General features: G+C 42.0%; 1 long non-coding RNA gene across 1 annotated transcript in view; it reads left to right on the top strand.

The window, feature by feature from the left end:
* LOC310665308 overlaps positions 1 to 18,725 on the top strand; it is a 41,735-nt gene that overhangs the window by 7,329 nt on the left and 15,681 nt on the right. The window contains exon 2 of the long non-coding RNA XR_014505392.1: positions 2,806 to 3,027. This is a non-coding gene — a long non-coding RNA (uncharacterized lncRNA). The remainder of the gene's footprint in view (positions 1 to 2,805; positions 3,028 to 18,725) is intronic.

The following is an 18,725-nucleotide window of genomic DNA, read 5'->3' as shown; positions in this document are numbered from 1 at the left end:
CTGGCGCTCTGAGTTTGTACCAGCTCTTCTGCTCAGACTTCACTAAGGCAAAGTGCCATAGGTCATCCTTGGTTACACATTGTTCCCGGGAAACAAATACTCCTTGTGCCTCTCATATCCATGCAGATTTTCATTTTTCATTAGCACATCAGTAGTTCATGCCATCTCTTTCAGCAACAGAATCAATCATTTGCATTCAGAAACCGGAGTGAGGTATACGCCTCCCACCTGCAAGCATCTTCTCAACCCACAGGGGATGGGCTATGAGAACAAAAGAAGTGCTGAGAGCAATAATTTAAAATTATCTTGGCAAATCAGTCTACTCTTTTAATGAACATTGTTTTCTGTTCCATTGGGAGGACACCAGCAAGGGAGGAAGATAACAGGGCATCTTACATTTTATGTCAATGAGCTCTCCTACTGTAACCGTGAAGTAAATGAGGTGTGAAAAAGCAATGTTTTTGTTTCTATCTTTTCCCTTTATCTGATTGAATTACAGCAGGAAAGGTGTCTTGGGACAATCCAGATAGGGAAGTTTCAGGTTTTATAGTTCCAGTCCGTCATAGACTATTACACCGGTTCTCTAAGTAATACAACTAAACTGCAATAGCAATCATGGGGTCACTGTGTTTAAAATAGGGCTGAGGGAAAAAGGGGGGGAATCAACTGTTTCCCAACCCGTTTTTTCTTGTGTTGGAAAGTGTCTGCTGAACTTAAAAAGCGATAGTTCAGTCTGCTGAACTTAAAAGCGATAATGCTTTAATTCCATTCTATGAGTTGCTATTTCCAGTCTTCCTCTTCTTTGCAATCAGCTGGTAGGACACAAGACTCCTCTTCTTGGGATCATGGGTTCAAGCTCCATACTGGGCAAAAGATTCCTGCATTGTAGGGGGTTGGACTAGATGACCCTTGTGGTCCTTCCAACTCTACAATTCTATCATTCTATCACTGTTTTCATTTGCCCTCCATTTGCCTTCATGGACATTTAATTTGATGATGTTGCACTGAGCACATAGCCGACAATTGAATGAAAATGTGTTGGCACAGGAGAAGGAAGGCAAGTCCAGAAGATCAATATCTGCCAGATTGGGGAAGGGGGACATTAGGACTGGTAGGAAGCTATGGATAGACTGGTAGGATAATAGCTATGGATAGGCTGTTCCAAATTAACTGCACCAGGTGATTAGCAGAACTTGTTAATTACTTTGAAGGTGGCCAATGTAAGTTGCGAAAAATTCCAATAAAATACAAATTCTCTCAGTCATCAAGATTTAATCTTGAATGAAGGATTGGACCTGAGACATAGAGGTCTACTGTGACAAACCCACTCCACATATTTTTATGCAGAACAACAGTACCATCTGCAGCATCTTGGATCTGGCACTCATCCTGAATAAGCAGTACCCTGGGTTTTTTACCTCCAGTGCATATTCTGAGTTTAATCAATTCCCACCCCTCACAATAACGCAACTGGTCTGAAAGTGAAAGTTCTTCTGTAATGAAAGTTAAAGACTAAGTACATTTCTGGTTGACTATCAATGCCCTTTACATCAGATATGAATATTTTCTCCCCATTGGACCAAATTACAATTCATCTCCAGTCAGAGGCTGGCTTTTATTGGTCTTGGATTCCCATGACTCTGTAAGGCATCATCCCAGCACTTCGAACCACCCAAATCAGGAATCCAAAGATACTCTGTAAGGATACCTTTCACAACCTCTTTCCTAAAAGCAGGTCTGCATATGTCCTCAAACCCAATGTTCTGCTCAAAAAGTTCTTACATAACTGGCTATGTTAGATTGTTTTTATTGATGTTTATTTGCAAATTTATGTGTGTCCATAGCCTTCATCCCCACCCCCAGCACCATACACAAATTGCCCGTTGACATGTGTATTCATTGGCTTAAAAAAAAGTAGAAGCTTTTCTCTGAAATTTCTCACTGAAATCTTCCCATGATTGCACAGCTGTTAAGGTATCCCCCTGTGCACTGGGTTCTGTGAGATCTCTCATCTTCTGGGATTTAGAAAAGTAAACTTAAAATTACTTTATGTTTACATTTTTCAAGAGCTGGTCTAAAAAAGGACCCTTGTATGAAAGGCTTAGAAAGAAACACAAACAGCTTTCATTGTCTCAGTCTAATGACAGCCTATCATATATATATATATATATATATATATATATATATATATATATATATGTATAGGGGAGGCTACACAAAAACCCCTTGGACTGAACTTGGTGAGGCAGTGCCCCATGTGTCCTCCACTGGTATAGCTATGGGAGGGAAGGTTTCCTGTGTTTTCAGAAATTGTTTCTGTCCCCAGCTATCCTATCATCACACCAAGTGCAAAATATATATTCCTGGTGTTAGGCAGAAGCACTTCCAGGATTGTCAAGGTTGTGGCTTTAAAATGTTGGATCAATTTTATATTTTTAAATACATTGTGAGTCACATTGGAAGGGGGAGGGCTAATCCCATAGAAAGTGACCTGCATATACTGATATAATTAAATATTTAAAAGGATCACCCCCCCCCCGAAGGCTTCAGTTATCTATTTAATTGAAGTGTCTGCTTTTAATGATGCTTCTTCCTGTTGTTTTATCCGACTGCTTGTTTCAAATCTTATTACTTGGCTTATTATTTTGATACCTGTATCCTACTTTATTTTTTGATGTCTACAGAGGCCTTTCTTTGGCTGGCAAGTAGGGTATAAATTAATTAACTAATAATAGTTAAATCAATTGCTTCTTGTCCTTTTGTCTAAGATCAACTAATAATGGTTAAATCCATCTTGTTTTGCAGGTTGTGTGATGACACCACCTCTGACATGTTATTTAAAGAAAATCCAGGTCTGTCACCGCACTCAAATTTTGGCACAGCAAAATGACCAGATTAGCTAGCAACATAGCTTAGCGAAGCCGCTGACAGTGGAAGCAAAGAAGGAAAATGGTGCCAGGAAGAATCAAGCAACCGTCAGAAGAACAAAAAGGCGCCAGGCGGCACTGAAAGAATGTCAGCCTTTCAGTAAGTCATGTTGAATGTGCTACTTTTGAAGCAAATATCAAAACTAGAGCATTTTGTGCAGCTTTCATTTTCAGCCTCAGGGCTCCATTCCCTACTGGGCAATGTGCCATGTGGAAGTGGTGGATGGAGCCAAAAGTGGATGGGGCAGGGAATATAAGATTTTAATCTTGTACAGGAGACTAGTGCCTGCATACACATATCCCTCTCTAATCTCCAGCCTGGCAAAAGTCATCATCAGTTTTCAAGGACACATTCCAGCTAAGCCAAAACATGTCCAGCCAGTATGAAGCAAGGTCCTGGTGAGGGATGTGCCCAAGGGTTGGACAGAGAGATCTGGAGGGCCACGTTTGGTCCCTGGTCTTGAAGTTCCCCACCTCATCATTTCCATATTTTGCATTGTTTGTGTTATGATAATATCTGTGTTATGGGAGGTACATTTTAAACGCAGGGTCTGCTAGGTTCAGGTGCTATTTTCTTCAATGGCAAAGAAAGTTTTACGTTTCATTTTGAAAACCGAGTAGGAAATTCTATTAAAGTGCAAAAGGAATCCAGCCATTGCTAATGAACATTTTCGCAAAACAAAAGATAAACTTTTTTCACATCTCATTTGATTTGTACTATTGCCTTTGCACTCTTGAGTGCACAAAGACAGCAGCTTTTACCTGCCAACCAAATAATTTAAATGGCATAAACGTTAATCATCAAAACAAACACACACTATTAACTGCTTGAGGGAGTATCTTAAATGAGCGAGATGGTGAAGAAAACAACAGCATTTGCTGCTACTGAACTTGCAAATCCTCTGGGGTTTCATCAGAAGCCTGTATGCATGTTTCTGACTGCAGTATCTGACGTATTACATGCAGGCAGAGGGCTGAAGAAAAAGGGGAAACGCCCTATTTTGTTCTCTGCTCTTCATTCCCCTTTAATTCTCAGTGGAATATTCATGGCTTATAATTCCTAACTCAGTTCTAACATGCACATATGGATGATTAGTAGGAATCAGTGACACTGTAATGCTAGTATTTAATTAAACTTCCAATGTAGCTTCTCTTGGGAAGGCTATAATGAAGGGCCATATCTCACAGATAGAGCCTATGTATGGCAGGCAGAAGGTCCCAGGTTCCATCCGTGATATCTCCAGCCCCCAAAAAATATGAAAATAAAATTAAAAGGGGTAATGTTCAGGTGATGATAAAGACCTGTGCTGGGAAGCTACTGCCAATCATAAGAATATAATATAAGAAGATCCTGCTGGATCAGGCCAATGGTCCAACTAGTCCAGCATCCTATCCTCACTTTGGTCAACAAGATGTCTGTGGGAAACAGGCAAGCAGGACCTGAACAAAGCATTTACCCATTCACTGTGGCTTCCAGCAACTGCTATCAAGAAGGGTTACTGCCTTCAACCATAGTCATCATGGCTAATTTGTTGTTGTTGTTTAGTCGTTTAGTCGTGTCCGACTCTTTGTGACCCCATGGACCAGAGCACGCCAGGCACGCCTGTCTTCCACTGCCTCCTGCAGTTTGGTCAGGCTCATGTTTGTAGCTTCGAGAACACTGTCCAACCATCTCGTCCTGTGTTGTCCCCTTCTCCTTGTGCCCTTTCCCAACATCAGGGTCTTTTCCAGGGAGTCTTCTCTTCTCATGAGGTGGCCAAAGTATTGGAGCCTCAGCTTCATGATCTGTCCTTCCAGTGAGCACTCAGGGCTGATTTCCTTAAGAATGGATACGTTTGATCTTCTTGCAGTCCATGGGACTCTCAAGAGTCTCTTCCAGCACCATAATTCAAAAGCATCAAGTCTTCGGCGATCAGCCTTCTTTATGGTCTAGCTCTCACTTCCATACATCACTACCGGGAAAACCATAGCTTTTACTATACGGACCTTTGTTGGCAGGGTGATGTCTCTGCTTTTTAAGATGCTGTCTAGGTTTGCCATCGCCTTTCTCCCAAGGAGCAGGCGTCTTTTAATTTCGTGACTGCTGTCACCATCTGCAGTGATCATCATGGCTAAAAGGCAATATCAACGTTCCAGGTAACGAGATACTTATATGTCATAGGAAACACTGAGGAAATATACAGACAGAAACCAGGATCGTTAACCAAGTCAATACAGCTTCACATTTCATGTTCAGGTGGATGAAGGTATTCTCCCTGAAATCAAAACCAGTTTGCTGTGTATCTGTAGCTACAGCTGTACCTTCATGCATGCTTATCTGACCCAGGATGTCTTTTTCAATTTCAACCTGTTATTCTAGCCCCGAAGTCAGTGTTGATGCTGGTTTTTACTTCCAAATAAACCACCAAATCAAAGAAGCTTACTAATGGGTAGTTTATGATCATTGATTAATTTCAGTCAACAAACCTGCTGTCAAAACACATTAAAGTTGAGCTAGTGGTCACTTCAGCTATTTTTAAAAGAAGGGTTGGGCCAATAAAATAGTGGTGAAGGTCAATAATTACATAGGCAGTGCACTGAAAGCGATAACCGGCAATATTTTCACATGGCAAAGATGAAGGGAAACTGTTGATTCATCTGCAGCACTGCCTCTAGAAAGGATATTGATTCACCTGCCAGCTGAATGCCTTTGATATAAGGTGAATGCTTGGCTTTTGCATCTGTAGCCCTCAGCACTTTGATGAGTATGATTCAGTCTTATGGCTTTGGAGGCATCACAGCTAGGTTTGGTTCTACTGTTTTCATTCTCTCACAGTGAAAGCAGGGGCATGGCCATGACCGAGGGACGGAAGCAGTCTGGGGAGCAGTTTTCCAACAATCTGACACATTTAAGGTCCATTCCAATGTTACTTTTTGTGGCTTGGGAACTTGGCTTCTGCCTCTTGTAGGAACTGAATAGGAGTGGAAATCCATGGTCACACACTGAGGAATCATGCTGTAGCTTCTTCCTCTGCCAACATGGGAATTACCCTAAATGTCACCTTGAAAAATGCATGCAGAAACAAAAGCCAGCTGAAAAACAGGTTCGGGGACAACACTATAAATGGCGCCCCTTTGTAATGTTGGGAAGAAATCACTATGCAATCAATTGCCATCACATTTTGAGTTTCCTTCAAAGGGGTGGAGAAACTCACAGTATAGCGATGGTATCACATCACACAGCTAAATTACCAGGTGTTACAAGTAAAGGGGGAGAACAAATCACAGAACAGGTATTTTCAATAGCAGCATCTTGCCTGTTAGAACATTGCAGGCTCACCCTCTAATTAAACAGACTGCAATCCCCCTTCGTCTCCAACACCTTCCCATGGCCCTCTTGCCAAGATATGACATTCACACCTCTAATTTAAAATATTTATCCCATACATTTGCCACATTCATTGTGGCTGATTATTTTTAAACTGTTTTTTTGACTCAGACAAACAAGTCAATCCAAAATAAGAGAACTATCCAGAGCGGATGCCATTTCCCCAATTATTATGCCAAGGGGCTTCGTCTCATCTGACATCAGAAAGGGACATATACAATTAAATGTGCTGAAAATCAGGGTGATAATCTTACATAATACCCAATTTGTTGTTGCTTAGGTCTAGGGTAGAAGGATTAGTAACATGAGTCACATTTCACTGTTTTGAACCACAGGCTTCTGCTTGACAAAGGTGCTTTCCTCCTGCTACATATCACACCAGAACACATTTGCGCTGCTCTGTAATGTGTTGAAAACATCAACATTTTTGCTCCGATAATGTAGTAACATACCGGTAGCAGCATGATGGAAGACCCACTTTGTCACATGCTTCAGTATCCTTGTGCCCTATTTTTTATAGAATGAGAAACATTTCCAATTATTTAATGTTATATTAACTTCCCGTTTGCCTCATCCGGCTTTGATTTATTGTACAGCTTCTTGCCAGAACTGCTGATTCCCTATAAATCACTGCATGCAAATCAATAAAATGAAATCAAACAAATCAAGGGACCAAACAATATTTCATTACCTCCATTTTTACTGTTTCATATAAACTTAATTAAAGTTTCAGATTAATTAAATTTAGTTGTCATCAGCACTGCTGCATATAAACGACTTAGCTTCTATTTCTTCTGCGGCACTCTGGGGTGGGGGGAATAGCAAAGCAGCACTGGCAATTCTGCAAAAGAATGCTTAGTAATTTCTCTTCTGCTTTGGCCTCTTGAAGATAATTGACAGCAAGCTTGGAGCTCAACATCTCCACAGCTCCACAGCACAAGTTCTGCTACTGGCTACTTACGTACATATATTTCACCTGTGCATTATCTCTGGTCTGAAAGAAAAAGGTAAATTTTGTGTGGGCATATGAATGGCAGATTAAACAACATGTTATACGCACGAATGTCCGAGGTTCGTTGTCATGCTCTTCCATACTCTATTCTGCATACCTAGGTTTGTAAGTTCTGGCCTGTTTTATTGCTCATAGGGAAGGAAGATTCCCTACATATGATTTGTAGCAATCATTGCTCTGTTATGTCAAGGACAGGGGGTTGGACTCGATGGCCCTTGTGGTCTCTTCCAACTCTATGATTCTATGATTCTGTGACAGCTGCCACTGAATGCAAGATACTAGAATTTCAGTACTGAACATTTGGTGTATCTCTCACCACCTGAGTGATTGCCATCTCTTGGAGAAAGGAACATTTCTACAGATCCATTTGACTCTTGCCCTGAATATATTTTTATTTCTAATGTTCCTTATGCAAGATGAGGCTTGAAGGCTGGTTTGGCTTGCTGCCATTTTGCTGCTTTGTTGTTTCTCTAGAAGTGTGTGGAGGTTGGTGGTTCGATGGCCCCACCTTCTTCTGGGCTCCTCGAACTCTGCAAGATTCAAAGACTTATTGCAACACTTGGAGGGGCATTTAGAAAAAACCAGATGGAATCCAGCAGATCTACCAAGGAAGGATTGAATACACCCCCAACTGACTTTTGGAGCAAATTTATTCTGACAAATCAGGAGGAAGAAAAGTTGATCTCTTCCACCACCCCATTGCATTTGTTGTTGTTATTACATATCTTTCAAAGTGTAGGTACCTTGCAACTATCACTTAATCATCCTCACACTGAGCGATAAAAACATGATTACCGTATTTTTTGCTCTATAAGACTCACTTTTTCCCTCCTAAAAAGTAAGGGGAAATGTGTGTGTGTCTTATGGAGCGAATGCAGGCTGCGCAGCTATCCCAGAAGCTAGAACAGCAGGAGGGATTGCTGCTTTCACTGCACAGAGATCCCTCTTGCTGTTCTGGCTTCTGAGATTCAGAATATTTTTTTTCTTGTTTTCCTCCAAAAACTAGGTGCGTCTTGTGGTCTGGTGCATCTTATAGAGCAAAAAATACGGTATTTTCGTTTTACAGAAGGCTGGAAATACTGCTTTCGCTGAGTGGTCTGGTTGACACCTAATTCTACAACCCAATACACTGTTACTTGGAAGTAAATCTCATTGAACTCAATAGGACTTACAGCTAGTGCATTTTTACAGGGGGTACTCAAGGGTACGTAGTACCAGCACCTAATTTTTTTGGTTGGTGTTAAAATGTGTGACACTTACTGTAACAAATTCATGGTGAGTACCGGCACCTATTTTTCTAGAAACAAAGCACTGCTTACACTCGAATAGCAAGGCATAGGATTGTGCAGTACATTAGCTGAAGAAGCAGCTTCATGGCTACCAACTAGGGCTGGTATATGGATAGCTTTGCCCTTCTTCTACTGTTGAAGCCAGTATGCCTTAATACCAGGTGTGGTTACACTCAGATCCTGGCTTGCAGGTTTCCCATACACAATTGGATGCCCATTGTGAGAAAAGGATGCTGGACTAGAAGGGTCTCTGGCCTCATCCACATTGGGGCTCTTAGGTTCTTGATGCAATTGCTACCACTCTCAGCACCACCTGTGTTTCACCCCACATTATTCAGAAGGGTCCCATGACCACCTCACTCCTGGAGAAGCTTCTTGGTAGTGCAGGTATCTGCTGTGGGGAGAAGGGGGCAGCAAACTTTCCTTCCATGGTCTTCCTTAAGTTAACCCCTATCCTAAAAATACAATTCTATACACACTTACCTGGGACTAAGTCCCATTGAACTCAACAGGGCTTTCTGCAGAGTAGATTCACATAGGATTTCATTTTTAGTATCCAAATCAAAGCCATTTTGATGGCCATTTACAAGAGCTTATTGAAACGTTTTGCACACAACTTCTTAGACTAACTGATTTTGTGCTGGTTTGTCGTTTGAGGTTGAGCTGCACGCCTGTTCGCAGTTAAAACGCTTAACTCCAGCTGACTGCTATCCATCTTCTCAATTGGATTCTTACAACTTAAAACACTTTCTATTGTGAGGCAAGAGGGGAAATGGCCGGATACATTGGGAGCCATAATGGAAAAGATAAGTGAACTCAAGCATCCACATATTTGGATAGGAGAGGCAAAGGCGAGAGAAAGCCTTAGTATACAATTGCCTTACAAAGAAAAAACCCCAGTCCTTTCAACATTATGTGGTTAAGCTTTCTGGGGAGTTCTATAAAAATAAAATGATGCAATTTGAAAGCAGACAAATATTCTCAACTTCCCCAGGAACAGTACATTTGCTATGCTTAGCTATTTTAGTCGATCTAATTTGGTTCTGTAAATGCAAGGAAGCTGTTTAAATATTACCACCATTTGCCTACAATTCTCCGCATTTAGTGCTATTTGTTTTATCCTGAAATTCTTCTAGCTTTGAAGTTGCCCTATATGTGCATGCAAATGTACACTTCAGGAAGCAAACACGGTAGCTGTCTATCAATGTAAATCTGAAAACGAGGGTCTTGAAGAGTGGAATTCTCCCCCTCATTTGAGTTTAACGCACACTTACCATACATTATTTTAAAAAATGTTGATATTCCGATTGACATTACTTTCATCATTTCCTGCCCCCAACACATCCTTGCTTACAATTAAAAAGTACAAGTTTATAATGCTAAACAATTTATTCCCTCATCTCTCCATCCTTCTCTCTCTTGGCTTTATCCTTTACTTCCCATCTTGCCAATACGCCTATAGAGAAGAAAATGTTGCATTAATGCCCACTCTACCTCTGTGCTCTTGTTTGCTACTGCTTTGGGGCACCATCTTTCCTTTCCTTTTTCTGCTGCCACCTCTTTCCATACCAAACACATTTAATATCTCTCCTTGATGCATTAGGAAATTCATTACGGCCACACAGGCCTGCCAAGATGCATCTTGTAATGCAGGTAAATACATGCAACCCCCCCCCCCAGGTTAGTACTGATTGCATGTTATCTAGCTGTGCACAACTACAGCTGGATTGGAGTAATGACATACAGTGGTGTTGTAATTGTCGCTGGGCTGATATATCACCAACGCGCCCCCCCAAAAAAAGAAAAACGTGAGGTGGTCGTGGATTGTGTGGTGTAAAATGTTCCTCCAGGCTCATTGTACTTGTTTTCCATTTCTTTTGGAGTCTTGATGATCCACCTCTCTGCTACACAAGTTTGCCTCAACGTGAAGGAATGCTTGCTAGTTTCTAGCCAGGCCCTAGGGCTGCAGATTGCCCATGCGATACAGGGCTATACTCCGGACTCAGCACGGGAAAGGAGAACATGTCCTAGGCAACACCTTTAACACCTTTGCTTCTTCCTGCTCTGTGCCATAGGCAAACTTTGCCTAGTTGCCATAGGCAAACTTCTCTACTGCATCCCACCTGCCAATTGCAGCTTGGTCAACAAAGGGGATGCGGGTGGCGCTGTGGGTTAAACCACAGAGCCTAGGACTTGCCAATCAGTAGGTCAGCGGTTCGAATCCCCGTGACGGGGTGAGCTCCCGTTGCTCGGTCCCTGCTCCTGCCAACCTAGCAGTTCAAAAGCACGTCAAAGTGCAAATAGATAAATAGGTACCGCTCCGGCGGGAAAGGAAGCAGCGTTTCGTTCGCTCTCTGGTTTGCCAGAAGCGGCTTAGTCATGCCGGCCACATGACCGGGAAGCCGTATGCTGGCTCCCTCGGCCAATAAAGCGAGATGAGTGCCGTAACCCAGAGTCGGTCATGACTGGACCTAATGGCCAGGTGTCCCTTTACCTTTTACAACAAGAGTTTCAGTGGCATCTATTTTAGAAGGCCGGATTAAGGCTTCATCCCCCTAATCAAAATACACACCATATAAAATTGCTTCTTATTGGCATTGATCCAACAAACATCTTTTCCATTATTTGTAAAGTCTCCCCCTCCAAAAATGCCCCACTTTCAGCTAAGTCATACTGCTATGGCACATGGAAGTAGAGGAGGAAACCTGTGTCTCTGTCTGCCATTGATACCTGAACAAGAGAGATAGTTAAAGCCTGCTGATGTTAATGGGTGGATTAAGTACAGTGGTACCTCGGGTTAAGTATTTAATTCGTTCCGGAGGTCCGTTCTTAACCTGAAATTGTTCTTAACCTGAAGCACCACTTCAGCTAATGGGGCCTCTCGCTGTCACCGCGCCACCAGAGCACGATTTCTATTCTTATCCTGAAGCAAAGTTCTTAACCCAAGATAATATTTCTGGGTTAGCGGAGTCTGTAACCTGAAGCCTATGTAACCTGAGGTACCACTGTATATGCTTTCAAAAGGTTGATACCTCTGTTACATCTACCTGTCTGTTGACTTTATTGGTATTTTTTAAAATGAATGTTTTATATTTTATGTATAAACCACTTAGAGGTTTATTTAAATTATTAAGTAGAATATAAATTTTGTTAAAAAAAATAAGTTCCCCACTAAATGAGAGAGACTTGAAACTGCTCACCTTTGACTAGGGCATGCCCACAGGTTTTTATTTTTTGTAGAAGCTGGGGCGGAAAAATACAGCCTTGAAATATTACAGAGGTTGTATAATATTTTGTGTTCAAGACAGGGGGAAACAGCTGTCAGTGGAAAAAGACATCAGCAGGAGATGTTTACCAAAGAGATAATGGAGCTGAAACTGACAGAAGCTTAAGGATGAGCAGCGTCTTTTAAAAGTCTACCTGTTTCATCTTCCCCTGATCCCTCTGTGTGAAAGAAAGTCCTTCAAAGGCATACTAATCCCTTAAGTAAGTGAGCTTTTGCACTTAAAAAAATGGGGAGAAGCAAGCAAGTATGGTACAAGGGAATGATGCTTTGACGGGCATTGGTGGAAAGTGACATATTCCTACAATTCCTCATGCAAAGTGGTCTCACTGAAGCCACTGAGAGTAGATTTACTGGGATTTCGGGTCATGCATTCATTTTCTCAGTCCAGTAGGTTAAGTTTCAGCAACAGCTAAATGAACTGGGGGAGGATGGAAGGAGAGAGATGATTTCATGAGTTGCTTGTTTGATTAAGTAATTATATTAAATCCAGTTGTTAAAAGCCTGTGTGGTGTATGAAAGCAGACGTTTGCCAGAGCTCTTGCAAATAGATTAGGTAGTCAAATAGGATGTACAGGAGGGGGTGGGTGTGTGTGCGCGCGCACGCACGCACCCCCCCCCCCCTATGTTGTGGGCTTAACCATCTTCTTACACATGGTTATCTTTAAAAAAAAAAAAACTTCTCCACTGGTTCCAGTGGGGGGTAAGGTTAGAAATATAGAAACATGGGGCTAGGGGGGAACTCCCCTAAACCCTAGAAATTGATAAATGGTAGGATTTTGGTTATTTGGGATATGAAGGGGGAAATACCAGCTGCAGAGGAATTCCTGAGCTAGCCTATGCAAAACCAGCCTGGCCAAGCTAGGGCCATTAAGAAACAGTACAAGGCCATTAGAGCTAATGGCAGTGCAAGAGAACTGTGCTTCCCTCCTGCCCTGAGGTGTGAACAGAGACTGAGCGGTTGGACAGTTGCCAGAGTAACTGGGTGTGATGTCACTGGAAGAAGTTGGGGACTTTGACGCAAGGCTTGGAATACGAGAAAAAAGACAGAGATCCATCTTGGGCAGGTTGGCTGAAGGCAGGCTGGTAGAGATGCTTTGGACTCCAGTTCTGCACTGCTGGGGGCAACAATCCTCTCTTGAGATAACCATGCTGTAAGATCTCCCTTCATCTAAACATAGGTGTAAATATGTGAATAAATCACATTTATTAAAACTATGACAGCCTCTGCGTGGCTTGGCAGGGATTTGGATGATCAGCAACAATAGGAAGCTGCCTTGTCCCAAGTCAGACCATTGATCCTTCACAGTGTCAGACAAGAGCCTTTCCCAGAGGCACCGTGATGGAACCTGGAACCTTTTACATGTGCTCTGCCACTGAGCTATGGCCCTTCCCCATATGGCTTCAGGTTGCCATGAGGTGTATATGGTCCTAGGCCTTTTGTCTCATAGATCCAAAGCTGCCCCATTGTGTTTTTCATAACTACCCTGGGGGTAGTTATTTATTTATTAATACTATTTTATGCGACTTGGTATACATGATACCTAAGCAGTTTACATAAGATGTTAAAACCAAAATATAAATACTTACCACCAAAATAAAACAGTTAATACACAACATCAATTAAAAAAGAAAAACATCTTAGGAGGTCTTCATTATAAAGGGTGAATTTCCAAGGCACATTTAAAAGTAGCATTTAAAAATGCTCTCCGATGAATCCTGGGAGTGTGCGTCAAGCACCACAACATCCTTCTGAGATGGGTTGACCAGAACACTAGGTGGTATTCCAAAGAATTATGATACTGGTTTTCTTCTTTTCAATCTCTAGCATGCAATTTATCTTTTCCATTGCCACCACACACTGAGTTAATGCTTTTCACTTACCTGTATCCATCACCCCCCTATGATTTCTTTCTTGGTTGCTGACTGCATGTTCAGATCCCATCTGTTTATGTGTGAATTTAGGATTTATTTATTTATTTTGCGCCACTGTGAATCATGTTTCAGTACTTCTACCCTGAACCACTTTTACAAGTGATGATTTTACACTTTCACACTGAACCTCATTTGTCATTTTGTTGCCCAGTTTTAAGAAATGCTTTTGGGGCCCTTTGGTGTCCAATACCAGACAATGTATTAATAGGTTTAGCAGCATTCGCCTCAATACTCAGAAGTAGTTTAAACTGCACGTTACACCTGCTAATACATGGTAGTTATGATTCCCAGCACCCTCAAGAAACTACAGTTCCCAGGATTCAGTGGAGGAACGCGTGTGCTTTAAATGCACTACAAGTGTATGTTGTGGATGCGAGCCTTGTCAGCTAGGGTTCCTGTCCCCATGGAAAGCGTGTGTGTGTGTGTGTACATGTGCTGCACATAGAAGAAGAAGAAGAGTTTGGATTTGATATCCTGCTTTATCACTACCCTAAGGAGTCTCAAAGTGGCTAACAATCTCCTTTCCCTTCCTCCCCCACAACAAACACTCTGTGAGGTGACTGGGGCTGAGAGACTTCAAAGAAGTGTGACTGGCCCAAGGTCATCCAGCAGCTGCATGTGGAGGAGCGGAGACGCGAACCCGGTTCCCCAGATTACAAGTCTACCACTCTTAACCACTACACCACACTGGCTCCCATATTTTGAGAGCACGAGGCTTCAACACACAACGAAGCAGTTATGTGAGATCATGACCATCGTGTGTTTGGCATGCGTTTTTACTACATGGAGTGGTATCAGGGATGAAATTTCACTTAGTCTGAAGACAGACAGATATCAGGATCACAGCACACAGGGATGGAGATTTATTCCTTTCCAGCCATGACTCCCACCAGCCACACAGCTTAATAAAAAAAGTTCCCATTGGCACTTAAATCCCATCAATTCAAGAAAAACAAGAAGAGGCATTGCCACATCATCTGCATTAACCTTGATGAGTTACCCATTAGAACACTTCATTTATAGTGTCCAACAGCAGAGAGGAGTTAGAATAACTATCCTTCACAGTTTCTAAATGGGTAACAACTGTTTCCTTCTCTGATATATATATATATTTAAACAAAGAAATCATTTTAAACTGTACACTGGCTCTAAGGCTAAAAACAGTTCAAGGCCCATTTCCCTGACTATACAATTTTGAGATTAAGAAGAAACTTCTCGAAATTATTTATCCACCACTCAATTGCAAGGAAACATCTCAGCAGTTTATAAAGCTATAGAATCAAATTTTAAAATTCTTGATAATTTCACCAGTTTAAAACAGGTGTCCCTATAGAAAGCATAGTATCATATACGGTCACCGTTGTGTAAAAGCCATTGTGGCAATGCCTTGACACAGCATTGATAGTGCCCAGAAATGAGAGAAGTGAAAAAAGCACCTGGTGAGCTTGGACTGGCATGAGAAATGTCAAACACGCGCATTGAAGGATTTGACATCTTTGTCAGGAATATTAATGGCTTCTAAGAGAGGGGAAAGCACTTTAGCCAAAAAGAGCCCGAGTCACTCTAAGATGAAAAGCAAAGTCATAACCTTCAATCGCAGCTGATTCTTTTGTCTATTCAAAGATAGATAGTGCCTGAGTTTTCCTGTGCAGCAGCTCACCAGGTCCAGACTCTGTTATTTTAATCTCAATTCATTTTATCTCTATCATGTATTATAAGGTGCTATTTAAAAAGTGGGTGTGGGTGTGTGGACTTTGTTGATATCCGTCAAACCATACCATAATAAGAAAACCTTCTGCGGCAAAAAAATGTGGTGGCAGAGGGAGATCTCAGGGTCTGGAATTTGTTTTCTGATTTACAAAGCTGTGGTGTTCAATAGTCTAGTGAACTGTGCCAAGCAGTTAACAGCTTTGGTATGATGCTACCATTTCAAAGACAACAGGAACCTGAAGCCTCAATTACATTAGCCCTACCATAAGTCGAATGTTGTGTTTTGTTTTTTGCCAGAGGCATTTCAATTCACCCACAGCTTTTCTTGATGAGATTTTAATAATAATAACAATAACATTGAAAGCAGAATGCAGCAAGTGTTATTCCAGACCCACCTTGCCTTAGCTATATTTAGGAATGGTGCACGCAGAGATAATTACAAGGCAGGAGCAGGATTTGTTGACCTGTGACAATAGACACTATTTTGTCAGCCCCCACCCTACTGATGGCATATATTGTGTGCAAACAAATATAAAGTCCAGTAAATTAATAAAATGCTGGAGTGATCTTTTCTGTGTGGATTAGTGGCAGCTGGTGGTAGCTAGACCTGGTGCGGAACCTGGACAGAGCCTAGGTCATTTAGGTGGAGCCTAGGAAGTGACTGTTTGTGAGGTCCTCATTCTCTTCACTTGTAGGAAAACAATAGACACTTACGCAGTACAGTCACCCAGATGCTCAGCATATAAGTGTCTGTCTTTGGTTCAGAAAGGGTCTCATCTATCTTGCCTGCTTCTTGGAAATCACATTTCTAGACACCAAGTTAGAGGGAAAGTGTTTGAGATAATTGAATCACTACCCAGTGGCATGTGGTCAGTAGACTAGGGGTTGACTAGGCTAGTTCCCTAAATGTTCCCAGTAAATTAGAGTATTAAAGTTTGGCCCCTCCTTCCCAAAGCCCGGGAAGCATCTGTGCATGCACATAATGTTGACCTCCACCATCGCCCTCCCAATCTGGCGCCTCTGGCCCTGTTTCCCCACAAAAATATTCACCACCCACCAATATCACCACCTCTCCTTGGTTTCCCCTTGAAAGTCAAGTCCACAACTTCACCACTGTAGGTTAGAGATGGCAGATTCTGCCAGGTGCCCAGTTCCAGCCTCAAATCTTACGTCTTAGGCCACTTTGCAAGAGAAACTTGCTGTAGAGTCTAAGGAGTGTGGGTGTGCATGCACACATTCTACTTTCAGTGCCTAACAATGGCCGTGGCTATGCATGAAGCAGTTAGTATTCCAAGAAGCATATTTTAGACCAAATGTTTAAGTAAGGCACCTGCTGGAGCTAGCTGTACATTAGCACTCTCACTGCTATTCTAGTAACTAACCAGGGGTGGTGGTGAGGAAAAACCACCAGCCGACATGTAGAATCATCGTGGCACTGCGTAGCTGAGATGCAGCTCAACCATCTCATTATTAGGTATGTCAGTCCCAATAGGTAAGAATTCCCAGTCAACAAAGATGTTATTTGCAATTCAACACACTTCAAGCTGTGTGTGCCATCATTGTATGCAGCCTTTAACCTAAGAACATTGATGGCTCTGTAGCTAAATTAAGCCAAAATTTGGTGGTTTTAAATGAGAGTAGCAATCTGACCCCAATGCACACAGTTCCCTTTCCTTAAATGTGGCTCCAGGTTATTCTTCTGCAAAAGGGCATGTCTTCAGTTATCAGACAACAAATATGGGTTTACTGAAAAATAAAATTAAACACAAAAAAGAGTGTTCCAGTTGTATAAAACAATAAAAGAAAACAGGAACCCACAAATCAAAGAATGCATAAATTTGATTTTATTTGTATATAATAATTTGGCAAGAAATCACGTTGCACACATTTAATTGTGCGTATGGTTTAAAGTCTTTTGTTGTGAAAGTCAGATATGTGGCATGCAATAATAAAAAGAATTCATTGTATGTAATGGTGTTACAGCACAATCCAAATCATGTCTCTTTAGAAGTATTGAATTCAATATGACTCACAACTCTTGGGAAGTTAGGACTGAATTTAGCCTGCAGGCCTATCCCCACTTACCTGGGAGACATCCCTTCACCACTGAATAGAATTCACCTGTGAATAGGCTTATGCTGTTAGTCAAAAGCTCTTCTCCCACCTGTAACCTCTTTTAAAGATCTGCAGCTGTGTTAACTAGCTAGCTAATGCAGCCAGTTGGATTAGGAAAGGTGGATGAGGAAAGCAAGCTGAGCTTGAATCCTGGCAAGATGGAGGCACTGTGGGTGAGTGATTCCCATGTCTGAGAAATTGATCCTGGTTTCCCTTCCCTACTAAAAGAGTAGGTTGGGGGTCTGGGGGTGCTTCTAGATCCAGCTCTTACCCCTCCAACATTCCACCTTGCCCAAATCTTGCAGGATAAGGATACCCATACGACCCTGAAAGTGGCTAGGTTCCTGGCCGCGGTCCTTACCCAAAAGCAACGCCAAGGAGCACTACAAGCTAATTAAGGTGTAGGATGCCATTCCATCTTATAGTATTTTATTGTTATAGTGGCGTTTTAGTGGCTGATTATTTCTTTCTTTTTTTTCCTTTCCCCACGTGCACAAGCTGTTATTCATGTTTTTTCCAGTATGGGCCCACGGCCGTAATAAATAAATTGATTGATTGATTGATTGATTGATCCAGCTTTGTCACTGGGAGCTAGATGTGCTTTTGACCAGCTTTGGCTGGTATGACACTATTACTAGTCATGGACTGGGAAAGCTTGGCCACAGCAGGCCATGCATTGGATGAGTGCAATATGGGACACCACTCACACTTCATCCAGAAGCTGTAGCTACTACAGAATGCTGCAGTATGGCTGCTGGCAGGAGTGAGACCCAGGGGAGGCCCTGCTGTTGGGGCTGCCACTTGGGGTTGCCCAGTAGGTGGTGATGTGTGCCAGGGTCTTCTCAGTAGTGGTTCTTTGTTTCTGGAATGCCCTCCCTAGTGAAGTGTGTCTGTCTCCCTCATTATTAACTTTTATGAGAAATTGAAAACGCATTCCTGCTTTGGATAGTTGAAAGTCCTATCCCTGGCAACTCTGAATTTGTTAGCCTGAGAGCAGGCGATTGCCTTTATGTGTGTGTTTTTGTTGCTGCTTGTGGAAGTTGGTTTTTTAGAAGGTACAGTGGTACCTCAGGTTACAGACGCTTCA

This window comes from Podarcis tiliguerta, assembly GCF_965153285.1.
Source record: "Podarcis tiliguerta genome assembly, chromosome: 1".
Classification (NCBI taxonomy): domain Eukaryota; kingdom Metazoa; phylum Chordata; class Lepidosauria; order Squamata; family Lacertidae; genus Podarcis; species Podarcis tiliguerta.
This window is presented reverse-complemented; position numbering and strand designations above follow the sequence as displayed.